The sequence below is a fragment of the Rattus norvegicus genome, chromosome 7, assembly GCF_021556685.1.
Source record: "Rattus norvegicus strain SHRSP/BbbUtx chromosome 7, alternate assembly SHRSP_T2T, whole genome shotgun sequence".
NCBI lineage: Eukaryota > Metazoa > Chordata > Mammalia > Rodentia > Muridae > Rattus > Rattus norvegicus.
The window spans coordinates 46,112,784-46,128,474 of NC_141540.1; positions in this window are offsets into that span (position 1 = coordinate 46,112,784).

Below are 15,691 nucleotides of genomic sequence, written 5' to 3' on the forward strand. Positions count from 1 at the left end.
TTGCAGACAAAATTTTCAGACTGTAGATGAAGCTTTCATATTTTGAGCTTTAATATGTTACAGATTCACTTGGAATTATGCCTTAGTGTGGTTTTTACATGATTGTCTTTTCCAATGGAATTTGTCAGACATGGTGTTAATTCTCTTACTTTCTTTTGACAAACAAAAATAATAAAACTTGTCTGTCATCCACCTTAGGCTAGTCACATGCTTACCTTGTAATATGAATTTGCAATGGAAATTTTAAATATGGGTGAAAATATGTGAATCTTATTCATTGTGGTATATCTACTGACATAAAACTGTTGAATTGTCAATTGTTGTCAATCTCCAGAGAAACTTTTTATATATTTTATTTTAAACCTGTTCTTCCTGTCAGTTCTGTAAATTACTCCTTATAATTTTTGAAATTTCTCCTTCCAGTCCAGGTCAATTTAAATTGTACACATTGAAGGCTCTCTAATGGTAGACTAATACATATACACCTACAAAAAAGAAAATGAGTTATTAAATGGAAAATAGTAATATAAAGACTAGCAAGAGATGATAAAGTTAAAACATGAGAAAAACTAATTAATTCAAAATATTATTATAATTTAAGAATTATCACTGGACAAAAATTGATATAAAATATATTATTTGAAAATTTATATTCTCAAGATCTTATATACAAAACAGATTTCTGGTTTACATGGGCAAATATAATACAAAAACAGTGAATAAGTATGATGTTATCTAGGTAGTGGGTAAGGGAGAGAAGTTTGAGGAGAAAGCTAATGGAGTTTTAAAGAATTCTGATGGCCAAGCTTACAGAATGGCTTCTCATGACAGCAGAGAGGTCAAGTCTTTCCAGAAGGACTGACCCATGGATTTCAGGAAAATATTAAATACCAAAGGTGAGTTTAAAAGAAAATTTATGTAAATCTGGTGTTTGACATTGATGCTTCAAAATGTTATTCAATAATAAATAAAGGGAAATAGTTTATAATTTAATTCAGATGAGAGAAATGTTGGGAGGTAGGCACTGAGTTTCCTGAATATTCAATGCTTTCATATTATCCACAAAATAATACTCAGTGGGCACTGTCTATTTGTGTCTAAGACCTGAGAACTGGTTGTGCAAAAAATATCTAGCCCCAGACTTTATAACAGATCCCGTTGGCAAGATTTGAGGTAGTCAGCATGCCTATTTAGTTCACCTACTGCACTGTAGGGGAAAAAATAACCACCAATACACACACACACACACACACACACACACACACACACACACACACACAGAGAGAGAGAGAGAGAGAGAGAGAGAGAGAGAGAGAGAGAGAGAGAGAGAGAGAAGATACAGAGGAGAGAGAGAGCCCTCTCACACACACATACACATGAAGAAGTTGGTGGAGGAGGCAGTAGTAGACGAGGAAGAGACACACCTATGTAAATAGACAGCTCTTTGATAGAACTCATTTCAAATGGCTCAAACTTCCAGTCCTTGCTTGGGAAAACAAACTATATGCATGTCTCTAGAGAAGCACGTCTTTGCCACCTTTGTCCTCTGCTCCTTTAACAATGTTCTTCACTATCAACTTGATTGTCAAGACCAGTAGCTGTGCATTATACTTGTTTGTTTTCTTACACATTTCTAATTTAAAAAACCATCAACAGATCTAGTGTCTGCATTCAAAATTGCTCTTCAGATTGATTTTATTATGTCCTTTTGTAATTCCCATAACACATTGCATTTATTATGCTACTATAATATTAGACTTTGCATTTTATCTAGAAGTTGAGTGTATAAAAAAGAGTGATATGTGTGCTGTGTGCTGTAATGTCTGTCATTATTCTTAGTGGTTTTACTATTGGTATTAGGTTTGCTATATTTAAATTTAATGAAGCATTTATTCTCAATCAAGAAGACCATTGAGATGATACAATTCTATAAGTTTGTACTATGAAATCAAAGTAATAAACTTTATTTGGTATGAGATGAAAAATGATTGATTATCCTGTCTTATCTATTAATATTCTTGTACTCATCTTTTATGCAGTTTACAAGTGGAGCAAATAATAAAAGGTATTGCATTCTCCCCTAATCTTTTCTATCAGCTTTAGTGAATAGCCAGTAAAGAACAAATGCCCTGTACAAGTTCAGGCTGAGGCGTGCTTATTTTTTCATAGTAATTTGTTTCTGTGGGCATATGGTTAAGTACTTTTTATCACCAAAATACTTCTTTTAAGTATGTAAAATTGTTAACATATTTAATATGAGAAAAACAATTATATATATGTATATATATATATAGTTTAATATTGCCTGGAATTTGAAATATGTTTATTGTCAAAAGAAATCCAAATATAGGGGCTGGGGAAATAAATCAGTGTGTAAGAGAACTTGCTGCAATAGAGTGAGGATGGAGTTTCTGTTTCTAGAGACCCTGGAGAAGGCTGTGTGTGTAACAATCTCTGCTGTTGTAGGTTGAGATTGGAGGATTGCTGGAGATTTCTGGCTAGTAGCATCACTTCATGTCAATTAACAAACTCTGTGTACCTGGAATAAGACAGACAGTAGTAGAAAATGATACCGGATATCCTCTTCACTGCCTCATCCCCAGCAGTGTGCACACATCACATGCATATACACTCAACATATACACTACATTATACACACATACATAGCCACATGTTAACATACTTTCAAGTATTAGAAGTAAATATCTCCATATAAAGAGAACGTGTGAATCTGATGTTACTGCACTCAACAATACTTTTCCCTTTTATCCACAAATTTCATATGTTCTAACAACTGAAGAAAATTCCATTTTGTTCATAGTTCCCATTGTCATGACCCACTCTTCTGTTAAATAATATTCAGGATGGTTTTATTTTCTTGTACTTCTGAATAATGTAGCAATAAGCAAGTATATACAAGTATCTGGATGGCAGGATATGAGGTATCAACTGCAGAAGTCAGGAGTGGAACATCTAGATTATACGGTGCTTCTGTTTTGAATGGTTCTTGAGGAACATCCTGTAGCCAACAGTATTGTCAGCTCTAAATTTCTGAAAACATTTCTTCTAAAATTTAGAATGAGACAAAATATCACTATGCCCACTGAATCAAAACTGTGTTCTGTACCTTATGTAAAGAAATTAGGAAGGAAGACACTAAAAGTGTTAAAAATAGTAAAGAAAGAGTAAAATTGTATGTATTTGCAGATGATCTAATTCTGTAATCAAAAGATAACATAACACTATAATAAATGCATGAGTTTAGAAAACATTATCAGCAAAGTTGCACAATACATCAATGCACAAAAATTTAATTGCTTTCATGTGCCTCAATAATGATATTTCAAAAGATGACATCCCTAATATGGGAATTTTGGGGAGTTTACTTATTCTGAAGACATAATTACTGGAAGAGATATTGAACTTCCTAATGCCTCTATCCCCTTCCTTCATCTGATTCTTGGTAATTAAGCTACATCAATAAAACCATTTACAAAATGTTTCTCAGGGAGTATGACCCCTGTTCTAGAGCAATGTGAAACAAATGGTCATCCAAAGTCCAAATTCAACTTCCCACCATATTATGAAGAAAGTTTTACTGGAAATTAGAAATAGCTTATTTTTGTATGCATTGTCTATGGGTAATATTTCATTAAGTCACCAGAACTGAATACTTGACACAAAAAATATAAGGCGTGTGGACCTTAAAATAGTCATTATCCCTTTTATATAAGTGATATAATATTTTAGGATAATAAGAAAATCTTGACAAGAGAGGGCTAGAAGCTTGTAGATAGCTTTTGAGGCACTGCCCTCTACCCACATGAATAGAAAATTAAAGAAATAAAAAACCTAAAAGTGATAGTATAATATCAGAAAACAGAAGATTACTTCTTTAATCCATTTGAATTCATATTATTTTGAATAAGAAAATATATACCTATTTTACAGTTATTTAAAATTAAGTGTTAATATCCCTAAAATACTTGTCAAAAAGTAATTTAGGTAAATGGCAGACTGTATCGCTGATCTCATCTTACCAAACATGATTCAAGAATAAAATTAAGATGATATTTGGGTATTAAATATATTATTAGAGTGTCTTTAGCACAGAAGAATACTGTATACATAGCTTCTGTTTGCTGCTTTACATTTTAAACAATAAAAACTCCAATTGGCCTTAGAAAAATCGTGAAACTAGACATCTTTTTGTTTGTACCTCATATATATATATATATATATATATATATATATATATATATATATAATACATTATTTATATGCTGGAATATGGAGCTGCACCAGAACAGGAGGCAGGATCGCTGTCTCATGCAAGCCTGGGTGAACTACCATGCATTTCACGTGGAGTAATCCCTGTACCCTGCAAACTGAGTATGTTTTCAAGCATAAGTAATGAATATTCATTAGTTGGCACGCTATGTGTGCTATGAAACTCAACGGAAACTGCAGCAAGTTTGCCGTAATGATTTTTAGCAATTAGTTGTTTTTAAGCTGTCCACGCTCTACACACTGTTGTGTCCGTCCAGTCTCTGCTGCACTCTTTGCATTCTCTTTTGAATCTCCATAACAACCTATTTTTTGACTTACTCGTTTTTCTTCTTGGCTATTTTATGTATTCACATTTCAAATGTTATTCCCTTTCCAGGTTTCTCCTCTTTCACCCCCCTTCCCCTGCTTCTATGAAGATGCTCCCCCTGCCACCCACCCACTCCCACTCAACAACCTGGCATTGTCCTACACTGGAGAAATGAGCCTTCACAGGACCAAGGACTTCTCCTAAGACAAAACATCCTCTGTTGCATATGCAGCTAGAGTCATGGGTCCCTCCATGTATACTCTTTGGTTGGCGTTTAGTACCTGGGAGCTCTGGGGTATCTGATTGGTCAATATTGTAATTCGTCCTTTGGGATTGCAAACCTCTTCAGTTCCTTCAGTCCTTTCTCTAACTCCTCCACTGGGGTCCCTGTGCTCAGTCCAATAGTTAGCTGCATGCACCCACATCTGTATCAGTAAGGCCCTTGCAGAGCCTCTCAGGAAACATCCATATCAGGTTCCTGTCAGCAAGAATCCAGGACGAAATGAGAAGACCAAAGCTAAGGCTAATAGGTGTTAACCTACATTTTGGGGCTTTAATTTTGATTGTTCCCTTTACATGTAAAGTAATTTCCATTGCACTTATTAAAAATCTCCCTTTCAGCCTTTAAGACCTATTACGTGCAATTATGCTATTATATTTGTTACTGCCATTCTTGAAAGTAGTCCCATGTACAATGAACAGTGTTCTGTTCTCTGAAACTCTCCACTAACTTTACTATAGTACCAGTATAATACTGATCACATAAGGAAGAGGAAGTGAAATGATTATAAGAGCCAGAGTTAATGGGTAACTCCAAGGACATAGTGTCCTCCAGATACATCGGTCTGATTAATATATGGATTCGAGACTGTAGTATTGTGCATAGATAGGGCCTGAAAAGAGATCTCAACACTGAGAGTTGCAAATGGACATGGGGCAGGGGTTTCACTGCTAATCAAGGAGCTATTTATAAGCAAAAGGTAATCATTTTTTCTCCAATGGAGTCTCACAAGGTATATCAAGCATCGTTAATACATATGCTGTTGAGTCTGATGAGCAAAGTTCAATCTCTCGGGCCCACAAGGGTAAAGGTAAGAAAGGAATCCTGCAATATTTTCTCTAAACATTTCAGATACATGGACAGAGAGGCACACAAGCAGTCATACAGATAGAGAGACAACAGACACGCACTAACAAACAAAACAAAGAAACAATTAAATAATAAACAATTGGTATGGTTCTTTTCTTTTTTTATTAGATATATTTCTTTACTTACATTTCAAATGTTATTCCCTTTCCTGGTTTCCTGTCCATAAGCCCCATCTCCTCCTCCTACCCCATAAGGGTATTCCCCACATCCATCCCCCTTACTGCCCCCCATATTCCCCTGCACTGGGGGTCCAACCTGGGCAGGACCAAGGGCTTCCCCTTTCACTGGTGCCCCAACAAGGCTATTCTCTGCTACATATACAGTTCGAGCTCTGGGTCAGTCCATGTATAGACTTTCAGTAGTGGTTTAGTCCCTGGAAGCTCTGGTTGGTTGGCATTGTTGTTCTTATGGGGTTGCAAGCTCCTTCAGCTCTTTCAATCCCTCCTCTAATTCCCCCCAAGGGGGTCCTGTTCTCAGTTCAGTGGTTTGCTGCCAGCATTGACCTCTGTATTGAACACCCTCTAGATGTGTCTCTCAGGAAAGATCTATATCCAGTCCCTCTCATCATGCATTTTTTAGCTTCATCAATCTTATCTAGTTTTGGTGGCTGTATATATATGAGCCACCTGTAGGGTAGGCTCTGAATGGCTGTTCCTTCAGTCGCTGCTATGAACTTTGCTTCCATATCCACTCCTATGGATATTATTTTTCCCATTTTAAGAAGGAGTTGGTGCATCCGCATTTTGGTCATAATTCTTCTTGAGTTCCTGTGGTCTGTGGATTGCATCTTGTGTAATTAGAACATTTTGGCTTATATCCACTTATCAATGAGTGCATACCAAGTGTGTTTTTCTGTGATTGGGTAACCTCACTCAGGATGATATTTCTAGTTCATTCCATTTACCTATGAATTTCATGAAGTCATTGTTTTTGTAGCTGAGTAGTAGTCCATTGTGTAGATGTACCATTTATTCTTTATCCATTCCTATGTTTCCCAATCTGTTGGTTGCTGTTTTGTCCTAACCACAGTGTCCTTTGCCTTACAGAAGATTTGCAGTTTTATGAGATCCCATTTGTCGATTCTTGATCTTAGAGCATAAGCTATTGGTGTTTTGTTCAGGAAATTTTTTCCAGTGCCCATGTGTTCGAGATGCTGCCTTAGTTTTTCTTCTATTAGTTTGAGTGTATTTGGTTTGATGTGGAGGTCATTGATCCACTTGTACAGGGTGATAAGCATGGATCAAACTGCATTCTTCTACATGTTGACCTCCACTTGAACCAGCACCATTTGCTGAAAATGCTATCTTTTTTCCATTTGATGGTTTTGGCTCCTTTGTCAAAGATCAAGTGACCGTAGATGTGTGGGTTCATTTCTGGGTCTTCAATTCTGTTTCACTGATCTATCTACCTGTCTCTGTACCACTAGCATGCAGTTTTTATGACTATTGCTTTGTAATACTTCTTGAAGTCAGGGATGGTATTTCCCCCAAAAGTTCTTTTATGGTTGAGTATAGTTTTCACTATTGTAGGTTTTTTGTTATTCCAAATGAATTTGCAAATTGTTCTTTCTATCTCTATAAAGAATTGAGTAGAAATTTTGATGGGGACGGCATTGAATCTGTATATTGCTTTTGGCAAAATGACCATCTTTACTATATTAATCCTGCCAATCCATGAGCATGGGAGATCTTTCCATTTTCTGATATTTTCCTCAATTGCTTTCTTCAGAGACTTGAAGTTCTTGTCATGAAGATCTTTCACTTGCTTGGTTAAATTCACACCAAGATACCTATTGAGGCCTGTTTTGTGACTGATTATATGATCAGTTTTGGAAAAGGTACCAGGAGGTGCTGAGAAGAAGGTATATCCTTTTCTTTTAGGATGGAATGTTCTATAAATATCTGTTATATCCATTTGGTTCATAACTTCTGTTAGTTTCTCTATGTCTTTGTTTAATTTCTGTTTCCATGGTCTATCATTCGATAAGAGTGGGGTGTTGAAATCTCCTACTATTACTATGTGAGGTGCAATGTGTACTTTGAGCTTTAGTAAGGTTTCTTTTATGTATGTAGGTGCCCTTTTATTTGGAGCATAGATATTTAGGATTGAGAGTTCATCTTCGTGGATTTTCCTTTGATGAATATGAAGTGTCCTTCCTTATCTTTTTAAATGTCTTTTGGTTGAAAGTCAATTTTATTTGATATTAGAATGGAAACTCCAGCTTGTTCCTTGATGCCATTTGCTTGGAAAGTTCTTTCCAGCCATTTACTCTGAGGTAGTGTCTGTTTTTGTCTCTGAGGTGTGTTTCCTGCATGCATCAAAATGCTGAGTCTGCTTCATGTATCCAGATTGTTAGTGTATGTCTTTTTACTGGGGAATTATATTCGTTGATGTTGAGAGATATTAAGGAACACTGATTGTAGCTTCCTGTTATTTTTGTTGTTCGAGGTGGAATTACATATGTTTAACTCTCTTTTGGTTTCTTTTCAAGGAGAATAATTTCTTGCTTTTTCTAGGGTGTAGTTTATTTCCTTGTGTTGGAATTTGTAGAAAGATGTTGTATAAATTTGGTTTTGTCATGGAATATCTTGATTTCTCCATCTAGATCAATTGAGTTTTGCTGGATACAGTAACTTGGACTGTCATTTTTATTCTCTTATGATCTGTATGACATCTGTCCAGGATCTTCTGGTTTTCACAGTCTCTGGTGAGAAGTCTGGTGTAATTCCTACAGGTCTGTTTTATATGTCACTTGACCTTTTTCCCTTACTGCTTTTAATATTCTTTCTTTGTTTTGTGTATTTTGTGTTTTAACTATTTGTGACAGGAGGAATTTTGCTTCTCATCCAATCTATTTGGTGTTCTGTAGGCTTCTTGTGTATTTATGAGCACCTCTTTCTTTAGGTTAGGGAAGTTTTCTTCTATAATTTTGTTGATTGTATTTACTGGCCCTTTAAGTTGGGAGTCTTCACTCTCTTCTATACCTATTATCCTTAGGTTTGATCTTCTCACTGTGTCCTGGATTTCCTGGATATTTTTGGCTAGGAGCTTTTTGCGTTTTATATTACCTTTGACAGTTTTGTCAATGTTTTCTATGGTATCTTCTGCTCTTCTATCTCTTGTATTCTGTTGGTGATACTTGTATCTACGACTCCTTATCTCTTTTTTTCTATATCCACAGTTGTCTCCCTTTGTGCCTTCTTTATTGTTTCTATTTCCATTTTTAAATTCTGAACGATCTTGTTCAATTCCTACACCTGTTTGGTTGTTTTTTTCCTGTAATTCTTTCAGGGATTTTTGTGTTTCCTCTCTAAGGGCTTCTACTTGTTTACTCGTGTTTTACTGCATTTCTTTAAGGGAGTTCTTTATGTCCTTCTTAAAGTCCTCCATCATTATCAAAAAATGTGATTTTAAATCTAAATCTTGCTTTTCTGGTGTGTTTGGATATCCAGTATTTTTTTGGTGGGAGAACTGGGCTCTGATGATGCCAAATATTCTTGGTTTCTGTTGCTTATGTTCATGCACTTGCATCTAGCCATTGGGTTGTCTCTGGTGTTTGCTTGTCTTGCTCTTTCTGAGAGTGACGTGACCCTTTTGTAGGCTTCTGTGTCAGCACTCCTATAGAATTGTTTTGCTGGTTTCTTTCAGCCTTTCCTGAGAACAGGTGCTCTGATTTCAGGTGTGTAGTCATTCCTGGCATCTGTCTTTTCTGCTCTAGGCATGGGTAGGCATCAAAGGGTCCTGCCCCTGATTGCTCCCAGGTCCTCGCACTCAGGGGTCAAAGTTGACACTAGGTGATTCCCTGTTGGGTCTGGAATGTGCGCAGAGGGTAGTCTCCTCTGACTTCTGAGGAGTGTCCACACTTCTGAGGTTCCAGCTCTCTCTCCTGTGGAATTTGGGTGCAGGGAGCTGTTTGGCTGGTTCAGTTCAGTCCTGGGTGCAGACCAGAACCTCGTGGTACTGGCGGCTGACTGTTCCTGTATGCCTCTATTCAGAGGCACTGTGCAGTTTCCCCTTGGACCAGGGATGTGGGTAGAGGTGTGCAGAGTGGCAGTCTGTCCTCTGGTCTCAGGATGTCTGCACTCCTGGGTGGTTTGCTCTCTTCCCCACAGGATTTGGGTGCAGGGAACTGTGGGATGATATCAGTTCACTTCTGAGCAGAGCTAGAAACAGGAAGTGCCCTGACCCAGAGGACTTCTGCCTCTGTGTGTCCTGAATCCAACAGACAGGTCACTTGGTAGCAGAAAAGTGGGTCTTACCTCTGCTCTCATGTGTGTAGGCGCTCATGAAGACTGTCTTCCAGCTCTAGGCTCAGGCAGGAATCAGAGGGTTCTGCCCCTGATTGCTCCTAGGTCCTTGAACCCAGGGGTCATAGTTCACACTAGGTGATTCCCTCTCATATATGGACTGTGGGTAGATGGTATTCTCCTCTGACTTTTCAGGAGGGTCCACACTTTTTTTTTTGGTTCTTTTTTTCGGAGCTGGGGACCGAACCCAGGGCCTTGTGCTTCCTAGGTAAGTGCTCTACCACTGAGCTAAATCCCCAGCCCCTCCACACTTCTGAGGGGTGAGCTCTCTGCCCCTTGGGATTTAGGTGCAGGCAGCTGTTTGGCAGCTGTTTGGCGGGTTCAGTTTGGTCCTGGTCGCAGACCTGAACTGCAGGTACTGGGGGCTGACTGTTCGTATACTCCTGTGTCCAGAGGCACTGTGCAGTTTCTCCTTGGACCAGGGATGTGGGCAGAGGAGTGCAGAAGTGGCAGTCTGTCCTGGAGTCTCAGGATGTCTGCATTCCTGGGTATTTGGTTCTCTTCCCCACAGGATTTGGGTGCAGGGAACTGTGGGATGGTATCTGGTATGCTTTTTAAATGACAAATTATATGCATAGATAAGCAGTCCAGGTGTAATTCTCCACAATACTGGGTCCCTGTTGTGTAGTTCTATTTTGCAAAATGCTGAGATAACTTGTTAATCTTTCTGCCTCTTTTTAGAGGATCAATCTGTTTCTTATAAGATAATTGTTTCTCTAAAAATGGACCCCCAGGCAGTTATTAATTTAACAGGCTGGCTGTCAGAGATGGGTAAGTTCTGCACAGATCCTTCCCAAACTAAGACAGAAACACATTCCTTTTGATAATGCATACTACACTACGGGTAAGTAAGGAATTCTTGTCAGAACTATCTAAGACAGATGGTGGTCTTGTTTATGAAATAAAAAGGAGGAGATATGGCAAGAATTTGACATTGGGTCAAAACAGGGAAATAATCTTACGCAGGAATCTGATTTTAGGCTACAACAAAGAGGTAGGCTTCAGGCAAGAATATAACTTCGGGCTAGGACAGAGAAGTAAGCTCAGATATCTTAGTCATCCAGATAAGCCCTCAGAAAAAGTGACCACAGGACTTTGTTTATTGTTTTGCTTGTTCCTTAACCTCGAACTCACCTTATTACTTGCATGTAATCAACATGGTATAAAAGCAAAAGCAAATTGGGAAAAAAAATAAGCCTGCCTCAGCCTCGTAACTGGCTGGGGTCATGTTTCATTTAAAAAATAATTATAATTGTTTCTGATTCTGGGTACAGTTTTGGTCTCTAGAATAAATGGTAACTACTGGATGAAGTATGGTTTTGTTCTGTTTTGCTTTATTTGTTTATTCATTGTAAAGCCTGATCACAGCCCCTCCTCCTTCTCTCCATACAGTCTCACTTTCTTCTCCAGTCTCTCACCCCCTTTTCTTCAGAAAATGGAGGACCCCTTTGGGTATTAACCCCTGGTACATCAAGTCGCAGCATGACTAAGTGCATCCTCTTCCAATGAGGCCAGGCTAAGCAGCCCAGCACTTGGAAAGGGATCGAAATCAGGCAACCAAGTCATAGATGGTCTTCTCTCTAATTGTTGGAAGATCCACATGAAGAACAAGCTTCATATCTGCTATATCTGGGTAGGGGGCCTAGGTCCAGCCCATGCATGCTTTCTTGTTGGTGGTTCAATATCTATGGGAGTGCCATGGGCCCAGGTTATTTTATGCTGTAGGTTTACTTGTTGTGTCCTTGATCCCTGTGTCTCCCTCGATCCTTCCCCAAATGCTTCTACTAGACTACCTAAGCTTTGCCTAATGTTTGGCTATAGACTTTGTATATGTTTTCATTAGCTGCTGGGTGAAGTCTCCCAGGAGACCAGTTAGCCTAGGTTCTTGACTGTAAACATAGCAGAATAAAAAGGTAATCCATCATACCACATGAAGACTTGCTCAACTATGTTCATAGCAGCTTTACTAATAATACACAGAAAGTGGAAACAACCTAGGTGGCCCTCACCCTAAGAATGGATAAAGAAAATATACATTTTCACAATGCAATACTACTCAGCTATTCAAAACAAGGATATGATGAAATTTGCAAGCAAATGGATGGAGTTAGAAGGTATTCTAGTGACATAACCCTGACCCAGAAAAACACATATGGTATGTACTCATTTATAAGTGATTTTATAAGTGATTATTAGCTACATAATATAGAATAACAAGGCTAAAATCCACAGGCCCAAAGATGCTAAATAATGAGCAGGGCCCAATGGAAGATTCTTGAATCTCACTCCAAAGAGGAAATAATGTAGACACCTGAAGTAGAGGGAAGGTGTCAATTCGATGGAGGATGGTTAGGGACAGGAACAGGGGTGAGGATCAGGAATCAGAGGGGAAGCTGGGATAAATAATGGGAACCAGTGGGAGTGGCATCTCTGGGATGGAAGAGACCTTTGGAACTCTATGGGTGTGACCCTAGTGGGGCATCTATAAGCAGATAATATGGAAGCTGAAGAGGCCACATCCTTTTAGCAGGCAGAGATTCTATTGTTGTGAAGGGTGGCACCAAGGCACCCACAAAACCTTCCCCCTCAAATTTGCCCTGCCTACAAGAAATTCAGGAACAATCATGGATCAGATCTGGAAGGAATGACCAACCTCAGACTGTCACAGCTTGAGCTCCTCCACCCCAATGGGAGAAAGCCAACACCTGATACTTGTGAAGATACTCTCAAGTGTGTTTCTTTCTTTCTTTTTTTTTTTTATTAACTGGAATATTTCTTATTTACATTTCGAGTGTTATTCCCTTTCCCGGTTTCCAGGCAAACATCCCCCTAATCCCTCCCCCTCCCCTTCTTTATGGGTGTTCCCCTCCCCATCCTCCCCCCATTGCCGCCCTCCCCCCAACAATCAAGTTCACTGGGGGTTCAGTCTTAGCAGGACCCAGGGCTTCCCCTTCCACTGGTGCTCTTACTAGAATATTCATTGCTACCTATGAGGTCAGAGTCCAGGGTCAGTCCATGTATAGTCTTTAGGTAGTGGCTTAGTCCCTGGAAGCTCTGGTTGGTTGACGTAGTTGTACATATGGGGTCTCAAGCCCCTTCAAGCTCTTCCAGTTCTTTCTCTGATTCCTTCAATGGGGGTCCTATTCTCAGTTCAGTGGTTTGCTGCTGGCATTCGCCTCTGTATTTGCTGTATTCTGGCTGTGCCTCTCAGGAGAGATCTACATCCGGTTCCTGTCAGCCTGCCCTTCTTTGCTTCATCCATCTTGTCTAATTGGATGGCTGTATATGTATGGGCCACATGTGGGGCAGGCTCTGAATGGGTGTTCCTTCTGTGTCTGTTTTAATCTTTTCCTCTCTATTCCCTGCCAAGGGTATTCTTGTTCACCTTTTAAAGAAGGAGTGAAGCATTCACATTTTGATCATCCGTCTTGAGTTTCATTTGTTCTAGTGTGTTCTTAATCATGACCTGTGATGTTTTCATTCTGGATTTCAAGGGTGGCTCAGGAAGAAAGGTTAAGACCTGTAACTCACCTCTATGCCTTCAGCCAATACAACAGACTCAGAATGAACTCACAGATGCCAGAATTTCATCCTACTTTTAAATACCTTGAGAACAAAATAAAAAGTCATGGCATTTTGGCAAAGGGAGATTCTAATTGCCCATATTAATACTTGTCAATCAAATATATAATCATGAATTTTATGTAACCATAATATCAGTTTATTCATTTTACACATTATTGCATCTCATGTTGTAATCATTTTATACTTATTTTTATACAAATATTAGCACAATTAATTTTCAATTTTATCTGAACTTACAGAGAACAAAATTAAGTGCATAAATATGCAAAAATAAATTCATGCTTTAATAATTAGTTTAGACTTCAGAGGCTGATAGAAGGTTTTGTAGTTTCATAATTGTGGAAGAAACAGTTTAATTGAACATTTTTGTTGAGCTGAAAACATTAAAATATATTGAAACTATGATTATGTTAAAATTATTGCATATTGTTTGAAATATGCCTACTTATTTGTGAATAAGTTGTGTATAGCTTAGGAAAACAGAATTAGGATCCAGACATTATTAATGAGCTCTCCTTTCAGGCAATGCATGAGGTAAGTATGTTCAAAGGGCTTTGTATTTCTGTGGTCTTTATTTTTCTATGGGATTTATTCCAATGTGTTCTCTGGATACCTAATTCTAATGGTTAGCACCACAACTCTACAAACAAATAAACAAATTAACAAAACCCCAAACCCTTTCTTATAGATGTATGCTGATAGCCAATTAAAACAAAAAGGAACCACAGTATGAAATTTACTGACAAAAATATGAAGAAACTAATTTACAATAAAATTGCCTGTATTGATGTTTTTACAGTTCAGAGTCACTACTACCTAAAATAAGAATACTTGAAGAGAAACACTGGGATACCTGGGCAATTAATTTGATAAATGAGATGGATTCCACAGAGAGGTGATCTGGTGCATGGCTAGGAAAAAGTCATGCTGTCTGAAATTTCATCGTGTTAAAGTTAAACCTCACTTTAAAAAGGTTTTTGAATTGTTGGTTTCTGTTATCTTTGTATTTCAGTTTTTCATACAATGTAAGATGGGCGATCAAAACATTGGAAGGTGGAACTGTTAGGAAGAAAACCTACTAACCTAGAGACATTAAACTTTTGAGGTCACTGATTTCACATTAGAAGTTAAATTGTATATACTTCTAACACATTTTATGTCAATGTGCAAATGACAACTTTAGAACAATTAAGAAGTTAGCAATCCTCTTATAGTAAAAAGTGCACGTTCTTTTCTACAAGTGTCAAACTTTTTCAGAGCATTTTATTTAAAGCACATTGTATAACATTGAAAATTTTAACACTGTGGCCAGGGAGATGGCTTGGTAGATTAACATATTTTGACATCAACCTTGATTCACTAAGTTTAATCTTTATGACCAATTGGTGGAAGATAAGAACTCTGACATTTAATGTTCTGCCAGCCACTCATGTGCTACATTGTGGCAAACATATACACTGACACACAGATACAAAGTTACAAACACACAAGCATGCACCTTAAGCCATATACACATATGTACATAACAATACACTTAATTAAACAAATGCACATACACAAATGAACACACATACATAGAAAATTACATATATACAAGTATACACTCCAGATAAATACAATTTAAATTATAAACCAAAACCTTGTTATCTAGCTTATGTTTCTATATTTTATCATACATTTTATTAGAAGTGCTTTTCTAGCAAGAAAATGTATCACCTAAAAGCAAAACAGAAGAATGGATCTTACCCTGAACCAAATCACTCTTTGTAAGGTAACACTTGTCAAATATAAGTAGCTATAAAATATACAATAGGAGAAAACAAAAAACAAAACAAGAAAACAGCAAAATCTTATATTCTTTTGAATATGTGCTTCTGAATTTTCAGTAATCATCTTTATAAATACATGAACATGCTTGTTCACTCTCTGTGTTTTGTGTAGCCCCTTGTGGGTTTTATTCTGTAGGTCATAAATCATTTTAAAATAGAATTTTCTAATAGGCAAAAAATTCCTTTTTACTTAGATGCTTGATTCTGGTCTCTTAGTCTCATG